The 12,712-nt window shown below is 39.4% G+C and overlaps 2 protein-coding genes across 4 annotated transcripts in view; one reads left to right on the forward strand and one right to left on the reverse strand.

Moving 5' to 3' along the window:
• FAAH2 (fatty acid amide hydrolase 2) overlaps positions 1-12,712 on the forward strand; it is a 294,424-nt gene that overhangs the window by 164,956 nt on the left and 116,756 nt on the right. The gene's annotated exons all lie outside the window — the stretch shown is intronic.
• Positions 1-12,712, reverse strand: part of LOC126946496 (zinc finger X-linked protein ZXDB-like) — a 540,578-nt gene that overhangs the window by 69,687 nt on the left and 458,179 nt on the right. The window lies entirely within an intron of this gene.

Here is a 12,712-nt window from a genome sequence, read left to right on the forward strand (position 1 = left end):
TCCCACACCCACGGAGCCTCCCTCATTGCTAGCACAGCAGTCTGTGATCTACCGGCAAGGCAGTAGCGAGGCTGGGGGAGGGGCGCCCGCCATGGCTGAGGCTTAAGTAGGTAAACAAAGCTGCTGGGAAGCTCAAAGTGGGTGGAGCTCACAGCAGCTCAAGGAAACCTGCCTGTCTCTGTAGACTCCACCTCTGGGGACAGGGCACAGTAAACAATAACAAACGCAGCCGAAACCTCTGCAGACGCAAAGGACTCTGTCTGACAGCTTTGAAGAGAGCAGTGGATCTCCCAACACGGAGGTTGAGATCTGAGAAGGGACAGACTCCCTGCTCAAGTGGGTCCCTGACCCCTGAGTAGCCTAACTGGCAGACATCCCCCACTAGGGGCAGTCTGACACCCCACACCTCACAGGGTGGACTACACCCCTGAGAGGAAGCCTCCAAAGCAAGAATCAGACAGGTACACTCGCTGTTCAGAAATAATCTATCTTCTGCAGCCTCTGCTGCTGATACCCAGGCAAATAGGGTCTGGAGTGGACCTCAAGCAATCTCCAACAGACCTACAGCTGAGGGTCCTGACGGTTAGAAGGAAAACAATCAAACAGGAAGGACGCCTACACCAAAACCCCATCAGTACATCACCATCATCAAAGACCAGAGGCAGATAAAACCACAAAGATGGGGGAAAAGCAGGGCAGAAAAGCTGGAAATTAAAAAATAAGAGCACATCTCCCCCGGCAAAGGAGCGCAGCTCATCGCCAGCAACGGATCAAAGCTTGACGGAGAATGACTTTGACGAGATCAGAGAAGAAGACTTCAGTCCATCTAATTTCTCAGAGCTGAAGGAGGAATTACGTACCCAAAGAAACTAAAAATCTTGAAAAAAAAAAGTGGAAGAATTGATGGCTAGAGTACTTATTGCAGAGAAGGTCAAAAACGAAATGAAAGAGATGAAAACCATGACACGAGAAATACGTGACAAATGCACAAGCTTCAGTAACCGACTCGATCAACTGGAAGAAAGAGTATCAGTGATTGAGGATCAAATGAATGAAATGAAGCGAGAAGAGAAACCAAAAGAAAAAAGAAGAAAAAGAAATGAACAAAGCCTGCAAGAAGTATGGGATTATGTAAAAAGACCAAATCTATGTCTGATTGGGGTGCCTGAAAGTGAGAGGGAAAATGGAACCAAGTTGGAAAACACTCTTCAGGATATCATCCAGGAGAACTTCCCCAACCTAGTAGGGCAGGCCAACATTCAAATCCAGGAAATACAGAGAACGCCACAAAGATACTCCTCGAGAAGAGCAACTCCAAGACACATAATTGCCAGATTCACCAAAGTTGAAATGAAGGAAAAAATCTTAAGGGCAGCCAGAGAGAAAGGTCGGGTTACCCACAAAGGGAAGCCCATCAGACTAACAGCAGATCTCTTGGCAGAAACTCTCCAAGCCAGAAGAGAGTGGGGGCCAATATTCAACATTCTTAAAGAAAAGAATTTTAAACCCAGAATTTCATATCCAGCCAAACTAAGTTTCATAAGTGAAGGAGAAATAAAATCCTTTACAGACAAGCAAATGCTTACAGATGTTGTCACCACCGGGGCTGCCCTACAAGAGATGCTGAAGGAAGCACTCAACATGGAAAGGAACAACCAGTACCAGCCATTGCAAAAATATGCCAAAATGTAAAGACCATCGAGGCTAGGAAGAAACTGCATCAACTAACGAGCAAAATCACCAGTTAATATCATAATGGCACGATCAAGTTCACACATAACAATGTTAACCTTAAATGTAAATGGACTAAATGGTCCAATTAAAAGACACAGACTGGCAAACTGGATAAAGAGTCAAGACCCATCAGTCTGCTGTATTCAGGAGACCCATCTCACATGCAGAGACATACATAGGATCAAAATAAAGGGATGGAGGAAGATTTACCAAGCAAATGGAGAACAAAAAAAAGCGGGGGTTGCAATACTAGTCTCTGATAAAACAGACATTAAACCATCAAAGATCAAAAGAGACAAAGAAGGCCATTACATAATGGTAAAGGGATCAATTCAACAGGAAGAACTAACTATCCTAAATATATATGCACCCAATGCAGGAGCACCCAGATTCATAAAGCAAGTCCTTAGAGACTTACAAAGAGACTTATACTCCCATACAATAATAATGGGAGACTTCAAACTCCACTGTCAACATTAGACACATCAACGAGACAGAAAGTTAACAAGGATATCCAGGAATTGAACTCATCTCTGCAGCAAGCAGACCTAATAGACATGTATAGAACTCTCCACCCCAAATCAACAGAATATACATTCTTCTCAGCACCACATCGTACTTACTCCAAAATTGACCACGTAATTGGAAGAAAAGCACTCCTCAGCAAATGTACAAGAAGAGAAATTATAACAAAGTGTCTCTCAGACCACAGTGCAATCAAACTAGAACTCAGGACTAAGAAACTCAATCAAAACCGCTCAACTACATGGAAACTGAACAACCTGCTCCTGAATGACTACTGGGTACATAACGAAATGAAGGCAGAAATAAAGATGTTCTTTGAAACCAATGAGAACAAATATACAACATACCAGAATATCTGGGACACATATAAAGCAGTGTGTAGAGGGAAATTTATACCACTAAATGCCCAGAAGAGAAAGCAGGTAAGATCTAAAATTGACACTCTCACATCGCAATTAAAAGAACTAGAGAAGCAAGAGCAAACACATTCGAAAGGTAGCAGAAAGCAAGAAATAACTAAGATCAGAGCAGAACTGAAGGAGATAGAGACACAAAAATCCCTCCAAAAAATCAATGAAACCAGGAGTTGGTTTTTTGAAAACATCAACAAAATTGACAGACCACTAGCAAGACTAATAAAGAAGAAAAGAGAGAAGAATCAAATCGACGCAATTAAATATGATAAAGGGAATATCACCACCGACCCCACAGAAATACAAACTACCATCAGAGAATACTATAAACACCTCTACGCAAATAAACTGAAAATCTAGAAGAAATGGATAATTTCCTGGACACTTACACTCTTCCAAGACTAAACCAGGAAGAAGTTGAATCCCTGAATAGACCAATAGCAGGCTCTGAAATTGAGGCAATAATTAATAGCCTACCAACCAAAAAAAGTCCAGGACCAGATGGATTCACAGCTGAATTCTACCAGAGGTACAAGGAGGAGCTGGTACCATTCCTTCTGAAACTATTCCAATCAATAGAAAAAGAGGGAATCCTCCCTAACTCATTTTATGAGGCCAACATCATCCTGATACCAAAGCCTGGCAGAGACACAACAAAAAAAGAGAATTTTAGACCAATATCCCTGATGAACATCGATGCAAAAATCCTCAATAAAATACTGGCAAACCAGATTCAGCAACACATCAAAAAGCTTATCCACCATGATCAAGTGGGCTTCATCCCTGGGATGCAAGGCTGGTTCAACATTCGCAAATCAATAAACATAATCCAGCATATAAACAGAACCAAAGACAAGAACCACATGATTATCTCAATAGATGCAGAAAAGGTTTTTGACAAAATTCAACAGCCCTTCATGCTAAAAACGCTCAATAAATTCGGTATTGATGGAACGTACCTCAAAATAATAAGACCTATTTATTACAAACCCACAGCCAATATCATAGTGAATGGGCAAAAACTGGAAAAATTCCCTTTGAAACCTGGCACAAGACAGGGATGCCCTCTCTCACCACTCCTATTCAACATAGTGTTGGAAGTTCTGGCTAGGGCAATCAGGCAAGAGAAAGAAATCACGGGTATTCAGTTAGGAAAAGAAGAAGTCAAATTGTCCCTGTTTGCAGATGACATGATTGTATATTTAGAAAACCCCATTGTCTCAGCCCAAAATCTCCTTAGGCTGATAAGCAACTTCAGCAAAGTCTCAGGATACAAAATTAATGTGCAAAAATCACAAGCATTCGTATACACCAGTAACAGATAAGCAGAGAGCCAAATCAAGACTGAACTTCCATTCACAATTGCTTCAAAGAGAATAAAATACCTAGGAATCCAACTGACAAGGGATGTAAAGGACCTCTTCAAGGAGAACTACAAACCACTGCTCAGTGAAATCAAAGAGGACACAAACAAATGGAAGAACATACCATGCTGATGGATAGGAAGAATTAATATCGTGAAAATGGCCATACTGCCAAAGGTAATTTATAGATTCAATGCCATCCCCATCAAGCTACCAATGAGTTTCTTCACAGAATTGGAAAAAACTGCTTTAAAGTTCATATGGAACCAAAAAAGAGCCCGCATCTCCAAGACAATCCTAAGTGAAAAGAACAAAGCTGGAGGCATCACGCTACCTGACTTCAAACTATACTACAAGGCTACAGTAACCAAAACAGCATGATACTGGTACGAAAACAGAGATATAGACCAATAGAACAGAACAGAGTCCTCAGAAGTAATACCACACATCTACAGCCATCTGATCTTTGACAAACCTGAGAGAAACAAGAAGTAGGGAAAGGATTCCCTATTTAATAATTGGTGCTAGGAAAATTGGCTAGCCATAAGTAGAAAGCTGAAACTGGATCCTTTCCTTACTCCTTATACGAAAATTAATTCAAGATGGATTAGAGACTTAAATGTTAGACCTAATATCATAAAAATCCTAGAGGAAAACCTAGGTAGTAGCATTCAGGACATAGGCATGGGCAATGACTTCATGTCTAAAACACCAAAAGCAACAGCAGCAAAAGCCAAAATTGACAACTGGGATCTCATTAAACTAAAGAGCTTCTGCACAGCAAAAGAAACTACCATCAGAGTGAGCAGGCAACGTACAGAATGGGAGAAAATTTTTGCAATCTACTCATCCGACAAAGGGCTAATATCCAGAAACTACAAAGAACTCAAACAAATTTACAAGAAAAAAACAGACAACCCCTTCAAAAAGTAGGCAAGGGATATGAACAGACATTTCTCAAAAGAAGACATTCATACAGCCAACAGACACATGAAAAAATGCTCATCATCACTGGCCATCAGAGAAATGCAAATCAAAACCACAATGAGATACCATCTCACACCAGTTAGAATGGCCATCATTAAAAAGTCAGGAAACACGGGCACCTGTTGTCCCAGCTACTCGGGAGGCTGAGGCAGGAGAATGGCGTGAACCCGGGAGGCGGAGCTCGCAGTGAGCTGAGATTGTGCCACTGCACTCCAGCCTGGGCGACAGAGCGAGACTCCGTCTCAAAAAAAAAAAAAAAAAAAAAAGTCAGGAACAACAGGTGCTGGAGAGGATGTGGAGAAATAGGAACACTTTTACACTGTTGGTGGGACTGTAAACTAGTTCAACCATTATGGAAAACAGTATGGCGATTCCTCAAGGATCTAGAACTAGATGTACCATATGACCCAGCCATCCCATTACTGGGTATATACCCAATGGATTATAAATTATGCTGCTATAAAGACACATGCACTCGTATGTTTATTGCACCACTATTCACAATAGCAAAGACTTGGAATCAACCCAAATGTCCATCAGTGACAGACTGGATTAAGAAAATGTGGCAAATATACACCATGGAATACTATGCAGCCATCAAAAAGGATGAGTTTGTGTCCTTTGTAGGGACATGGATGCAGCTGGAAACCATCATTCTTAGCGAACTATCACAAGAACAGAAAACCAAACACCGCCTGTTCTCACTCATAGGTGGGAACTGAACAATGAGATCACTTGGACTCAGGAAGGGGAACATCACACACCGGGGCCTATCATTGGGAGGGGGGAGGGGGGAGGGATTGCATTGGGAATTATACCTGATGTAAATGACGAGTTGATGGGTGCAGCACAGCAACATGGAACAAGTATACATATGTAACAAACCTGCACGTTATGCACATGTACCGTACAACTTAAAGTATAATAATAAATTAATTTAAAAAAAAAAAAAAAAGAATGTTGAATATTGGCCCCCACTCTCTTCTGGCTTGTAGAGTTTCTGCCGAGAGATCAGCTGTTAGTCTGATGGGCTTCTCTTTGTGGGTAACCTGACCTTTCTCTCTGGCTGCCCTTAAGATTTTTTCCTTCATTTCAACTTTGGTGAATCTGGCAATTACGTGTCTTGGAGTTGCTCTTCTCGAGGAGTATCTTTGTGGCATTCTCTGTATTTCCTGAATTTGAAAGTTGGCCTGCCCTACTAGGTTGGGGAAGTTCTCCTGGATGATATCCTGAAGAGTGTTTTCCAACTTGGTTCCATTTTCCCTGTCACTTTCAGGCACACCAATCAGACGTAGGTTTGGTCTTTTCACATAATCCCATATTTCTTGGAGGCTTTGTTCATTTCTTTTTACTCTTTTTTCTCTAAACTTCTCTTGGCGCTTCATTTTATTCATTTGATCTTCAATCACTGATACTCTTTCTTCCAGTTGATCGAGTTGGTTACTGAAGCTTGTGCATTTGTCACGTAGTTCTCGTGTCATGGTTTTAATCTCTATCCGTTCATTTATGGACTTCTCTGCATTGGTTATTCTAGTTATCCATTCTTCCTTCAAGGTTTTTAGTTTCTTTGTGCTGGGTATGTAGTTCCTCCTTTAGCTCTGAGAAGTTTGATCCACTAAAGCCTTCTTCTCACATCTCATCAAAGTCATTCTCTGTCCAGCTTTGTTCCATTGCCTGCAATGAGCTGAATTCCTTTGCAGGGGGAGATGTGCTCTGATTTTTTGAATTTCCAGCTTTTCTGCCCTGCTTTTCCCCCATCTTTGTGGTTTTATCTTCCTTTGGTCTTTGCTGATGGTGATGTACTGATGGGGTTTTGGTGTGGGTGTCCTTTCTGTTAGTTTTCCTTCTAACCATCAGGACCCTCAACTGCAGGTCTGTGGAGTTGTTTTGAGGTCCACTTCAGACCCTGTTTGCCTGGGTATCAGCAGCGGAGGCTGCTGAAGATAGAATATTGCTGAACAGCTAGTGTTGCTGTCTGATTCTTGCTCTGGAAGCTTCATCTCAGAGGTGTACCCAGCCATGTGAGGTGTGAGGTGTCAGACTGCCCCTAGTGGGGTATGTCTCCCAGTTAGGCTACCCAGGGGCCATAGACCCACTTGAGCAGGCAATCTGTCCCTTCTCAGATCTCAACCTCCGTGTTGGGAGATCCACTGCTCTCTTCAAAGCTGTCAGGCAGGGACATTTACATCTGCAGAGGTTTCTGCTGCTTTTTGGTTAGCTATGCCCTGTCCTCAGAGGTGGAGTCTACAGAGGCAGGCAGGTCTCCTTGAGCTGTGGTGGGCACCACACAGTTTGAGCTTCCAGGTGACTTTGTTTACCTACTTAAGCCTCAGGGATGGTGGGAGCCCCTCCCCCAGCCTCACTGACACCTTGCAGTTAGATCTCAGACTCCTGTGCTAGCAATAATGGAGGCTCCATGGGCCTGGGACCCTCTGGGCCAGGCGTGGGATTTAATCTCCTGGTGTGCCATTTGCTAAGACCCTTGGTAAAGTGCAGTATTGGGTTGGAGGTTACCCGATTTTTCAGGTGTTGTGTGTCTTAGTTTCCCTTGGCTAGGAAAAGGAATTCCCTTCCCCCTTGTGCTTCCCAGGTGAGGTGATGCTTCGCAGTGTTTCAGCTCTCCCTGGTTGGGTTGCACCCACTGACCAGCACAGACTGTCCTACATGCCCCAGTGAGATGAACCTGGTATGTCAGTTGAAAATGCAGAAATCACCCATCTTCTATGTTGCTCACGCTGGGAGCTGGAGGCTGGAGCTATTCCTATTCGTCCATCTGGGGTGCCCCCCTCCCCTGAGATATGTTGATACAGGTATAAAATGCACAGTAATCACATCAGGGTAAATGGAATTTTCATTACCTAAAGGATTTATCCTCCTCTTGTGTTACAAACAACCCGATTATACTCTTTCCATTATGTTTAAAAGTTCAACAAATTATTGTTGACTGACTGTAGTCACACTGTTGTGCTATCATACACTAGATCATATTTATTCTATCTAACTATGTATTTGTACCCACTAACAATCCTCCCTCCCATCATCCTTCACTACCCTTACTAGCCTCTGGTAACCACGATTTTACTCCCAAGGAATCCTCCTTCTTCTTTAATGTAAATGCTTACTGCTACATACCAACCTGTTTATATAGGTTTTGCTGCATCCCATATGTTTAGGTATGTTGTAATTTAATTCGTCTTAAGGTATTTTCTAATTTTCATTCTGATTTCCTCTTTCACCTGTTGGCTGTTTGAAAATATTGTTAAATTTCCAGTCTTCATGGATTTTCCAGTTTCCCTTCTGCTGTTGATTTCTAATTTTATTGGAAAACATGTTTTGTACATTATTTGGGCCTGACCACCATACCTGACCCAAATAATATATATTTTAGCTGGCAACAAATTAACTTCAACCACATATGAAAACGTTATTCTTGTACATATATGCCCCTCTTTATGTTATTGATGTCAAAATTATATTGTGTATCTAGTATCATAGATTCATAGTTATTTTCATGTTTTTGTCCTTTCATTTCATGCCAGAATTAGAAGTGATTTATACACCAATATTATAGTATCACAGGAGTTAATATCTGTCTGCATATTTACGTCTGCCTGAGATCTTTGTTGGTTATTTATGGTTTTATGTTGCTAACAAGTGTCTTTTGATTTCAACTTGAAGGACTCCCTTTGGCAATTCTTGATGACAGGTGTAAAGGGAATGAAAAACCTCAGTTTATGTTTGTCTTGGAAAGTCTTAATTTTTTCTTCAGTTTTGAAGAACTGTTTTGCTGAACCTAGTGTTCTTATTTCTCAGGGTTTTATTTTTTTCTCTGCCCTTTGAATATATCATTCCAGTCCCTTCTGTACTGTAAGGTTTCTGCTGGGAAATATGGTGATAGTCTTATGGAAACTTCTTTCTGCACAGTGAGTAGCTTTTCTCCTGCTACCTATAAGATTCTCTCTTTATCTGTGATTTTTGACTATTTGATTATAATTTGTCTTGGTATGAGTCTGCTTGGGTTTATCTTAGTTGGAGTTTAATTTTTTAGCTTTTCCCATTTTTATGTAACTTTCCTCAAAATTGAGAAGTTTTTGGCCTTCTTTCTTCAAATAATTCCTCTTCCCTTTCACTCTTTTATGTGTGTTTCATATGCATACATTTGTCCAGTTGATGGTGTCACATGAGTCTCTTAGACTCTCTTCACTTTCTTTCATTTGTTTCTTTTTTGCCACTCTGAGATGAAAATTTTAAATGACCTATTTTCAGGTTTGCTAATTATTTGTTCTGCTTGATCTAGTCTGCTTTTGTACCCCTCTACCAAATTTTGCAATTCCGTTATTCTATTCTTCAGCCTCAGAACTTAGTTTTTTAAAATAGGTTCTCTCTCTTTGTTGATATTCTCATTTTGTCTGTTTTTTCTTTTAGTTACTGAGCATTTTTAAGATGGCTATTTTGAATTCTTTCTCAGATAATTCATAAACCATTTCTAAAAATTGTTCTCTTGTTTTTAAATTTTCTTAATTTTATTTTAAGTTCCAGGATACAAGTGCAGAATGTATAGGTTTGTTACATAGGTATAGGTGTGCCATGGTGGTTTGCTGTACCTATCAACCTGTCTTCTAGGTTTTGAGACCCACTTGCATTAGCTATTTTTCCTAATGCTCTTTCTCTCCTCACCCCCACCCACCGAGTAGCCCCGGTGTGTGTTGTTCCCCTCCCTGTGTCCATGTGTTCTCATTGTCCAACTCCCACTTATGAGTAAGAACATGCAGTGCTTGGTTTTCTGTCCCTGTGTTAGTTTGCTGAGGATGATGGCTTCCAGCTTCATCCATGTTCCTGCAAAGGACATGATCTTGTTCCTTTTTATGTCTACATAGTATTCCATGGTGTATATGTACCACATTTTCTTTATCCAGTCTCTCCCTCCCTTCTCCATAATTTTTTGGATAATTTGGGTAGTATTATAATTAGTTCTTTCTTAAATATTTGATAGAATTCAGCAGTGAAACCATCAGGTTACTGCTTCTGTCTCATTACTCATAATTAGTTTGCTAAGATTTTTTATTTTTCCATGGCTCACTCATGTTAGGTTATATATGTAAATAATTTTTTTTTTAGTTTTTCAAAATTACTGGCATATAGTTGTTCATAATAACTTCTTTCTTCCTTTCTATTAATTTAAGGTTTGGCATGTTGTTGCTTTTCTAGTTCTCAAAGGTGCAGAATGTGCTTGTTTATAAAGTCTTTCTACTTTTTTGATGTATGCATTTATTGCTATAAACTTTCCTCTTAGTACAACTACTAATGTATCCCATAGGTTTTGATATGTTTCCATTTTATTTTTCTGTCAAGAAATTAAGATTTTTTCCTTCACTTCTTTATTTACTTATTGTTTGCTCCACAGCATGCTATTTAATTTCCATGTATTTGCTTAGTCTCCAAAATTCTGCTTGTTATCAATTGCCAGTATTATTTAATTGAGGTAAAAGAAGATACTTGTTATTATATTTATTTTAAAAAAAATTGTAAGACTTGCTTTGTAGCCCAATATGTGTTCTCTCTTGGAGAATGTTCCATGAAACGATGAGAAGGTTGTGTATTTTGCAGCCATTGGATAAAATGCGTCCTTTTCTCTCAGATTGCACAATTCCCTTTAGTGTTTCTTATACGATAGTTCTAGTGGTTATGAAATCCCTCATCTTTGTTTGTCTAGATAACTCATTATTTTTTTCATCTTTGAAGGAAACTCTGGTAGGCACAATATTCTAAGTTCAAAGCTTTTTTTTCCTTCATTATTTTGAAGATAGAATCTCACTCTCCCCTTGTCTGTAAGGTTTCCTTTGAGAAGTTTGCTTCCAGACTATCAGAGCTCTTCATAAGTTATTTGCTTCATCTTACTGATTTTATGGTCCTTTCTTTGTTCTTGACCCTAGAGATTGATTTTTTTTTTTCAAATTTTATTTTAAGAACAGGGGATAAAGAAAATGTGGCACATATACACCATGGAATACTATGCAGCCACAAAAAAGATGAGTTCATGTCCTTTGCAAGGACATGGATGAAGCTGGAAACCATCATTCTCAGCAAAATAACACAAAAACGGAAAACTAAACACTGCATGTTCTCACTCATAAGTGGGAATTGAACAATGAGAACACATGGACACAGGGAGAGGAACATCACACGCCGGGGCCTGTTGGTGGGTGGGAGGCTAGGGGAGGGATAGGATTAGGAGAAATACCTAATGTAGATGATGGGTTGATGGGTGCAGCAAACCACCAGGGCACGTGTATACCTATGTAACAAACCTGCATGTTCTGCATATGTATCCCAGAACTGTATATTAGACCTTTGTCAGATACAGAGTTTGCAAATATTTTATCTCATTCTAGAAGTTTTCTATTTACTCTGTTGATGGTTTCTTTTTCTGTGCAAAAGCTCTTTCACTTAATTATATCCTACTTGTCAAATTTTGTTTTTGTTGCAATTGCTTATGGGTACTTAGTTATAAATTCCTTCCAAAGGATGATGTCCAGATGTTGTTTTCTAGATTTTCTTCTAGGATGTTTATAAGTTTAATCTTACATATGTCTTTAATCAATCTTGAGTTAAGTTTTGAATATGGTGAAATGTATTTTGCACATGACTAGCCAGTTATCTAAACACCATTTATTGATAGGCACCTCATTCCCCATTACTTGTTATTGTCAACTTTGTGGAAGAACAGGTTATTTGTAGATTTGAAGCTTTATTTCTGGGTTCTCTATCCTGTTCCAGTGGTCTAGGTGTCTGGTTTTGTAACAATATGATAGTGCTTGGTTACTGCAGCCTTATAGTGTAATTTGAAGTTGAATAATGTGATGCCTCCAGCTTTGTTCTCTTTGCTTAAAATTGCTTTGGCTATTTGGACTTTTCTTGGTTCCATATGAATTTTAGAAGAGATTCTTCTAATTCTGCAATAAATCACATTGATAATTTGATGGGGATAGCAAGGAATCTGTAAACGGCTTTGGGAAGTATGATCATTTTAACAATATTAATTCTTCAAATTCATGGGCATAGAATGTTTTACTTTTTTGTCATCTCTAATTTATTTTAGCAAAGTTGTATAATTCTAAAACTCAAAAACTTTCACCTCCCTGGTTAGCTATATTCCTAGGCATTTTATTCTCTTTGTGGCTATCATAAATATATTACATTCTTCATTTGACTGTCAGCATGAACGTTATTGGTGTATAAAAATGCTACTGATTTTTGTGCATTGATTTTGTATCCTGAAACTCTAATGAAGGAGTTTATCAATTCTAGGAGTCTTTTAGCACAGTGTTTAGGACTTTCTATATGTAAGACTATATAATCTGTAAAGATAAATATAATGACTTCCTTTCTTTTATTTGGGTTCCTTTTTTTCTTATTATTCTTGCCTGATTGCTCTGGCTAGGACTTCCTAGCACTATGTTGAATAGGAGTGATGAGGGTGGGCACCCTTGTGTTTTTCCAGTTCTCTAGGGGAACACTTCAAGCTTTAGTCAATTTAGGATAACGTTGGCTGTTACTTTTTCAATGATGGTTCTTATTATTTTGAGGTATGTTCCATGGTGCCTAGTTTTTAGAGGATTTTTAACATTGGAGGTATGATGAATTTTATGAAAAGTCTTTTCTGCATTCATTGAGATAGCATTAGATAGA

The sequence above is a fragment of the Macaca thibetana genome, chromosome X (assembly GCF_024542745.1).
Source record: "Macaca thibetana thibetana isolate TM-01 chromosome X, ASM2454274v1, whole genome shotgun sequence".
NCBI lineage: Eukaryota > Metazoa > Chordata > Mammalia > Primates > Cercopithecidae > Macaca > Macaca thibetana.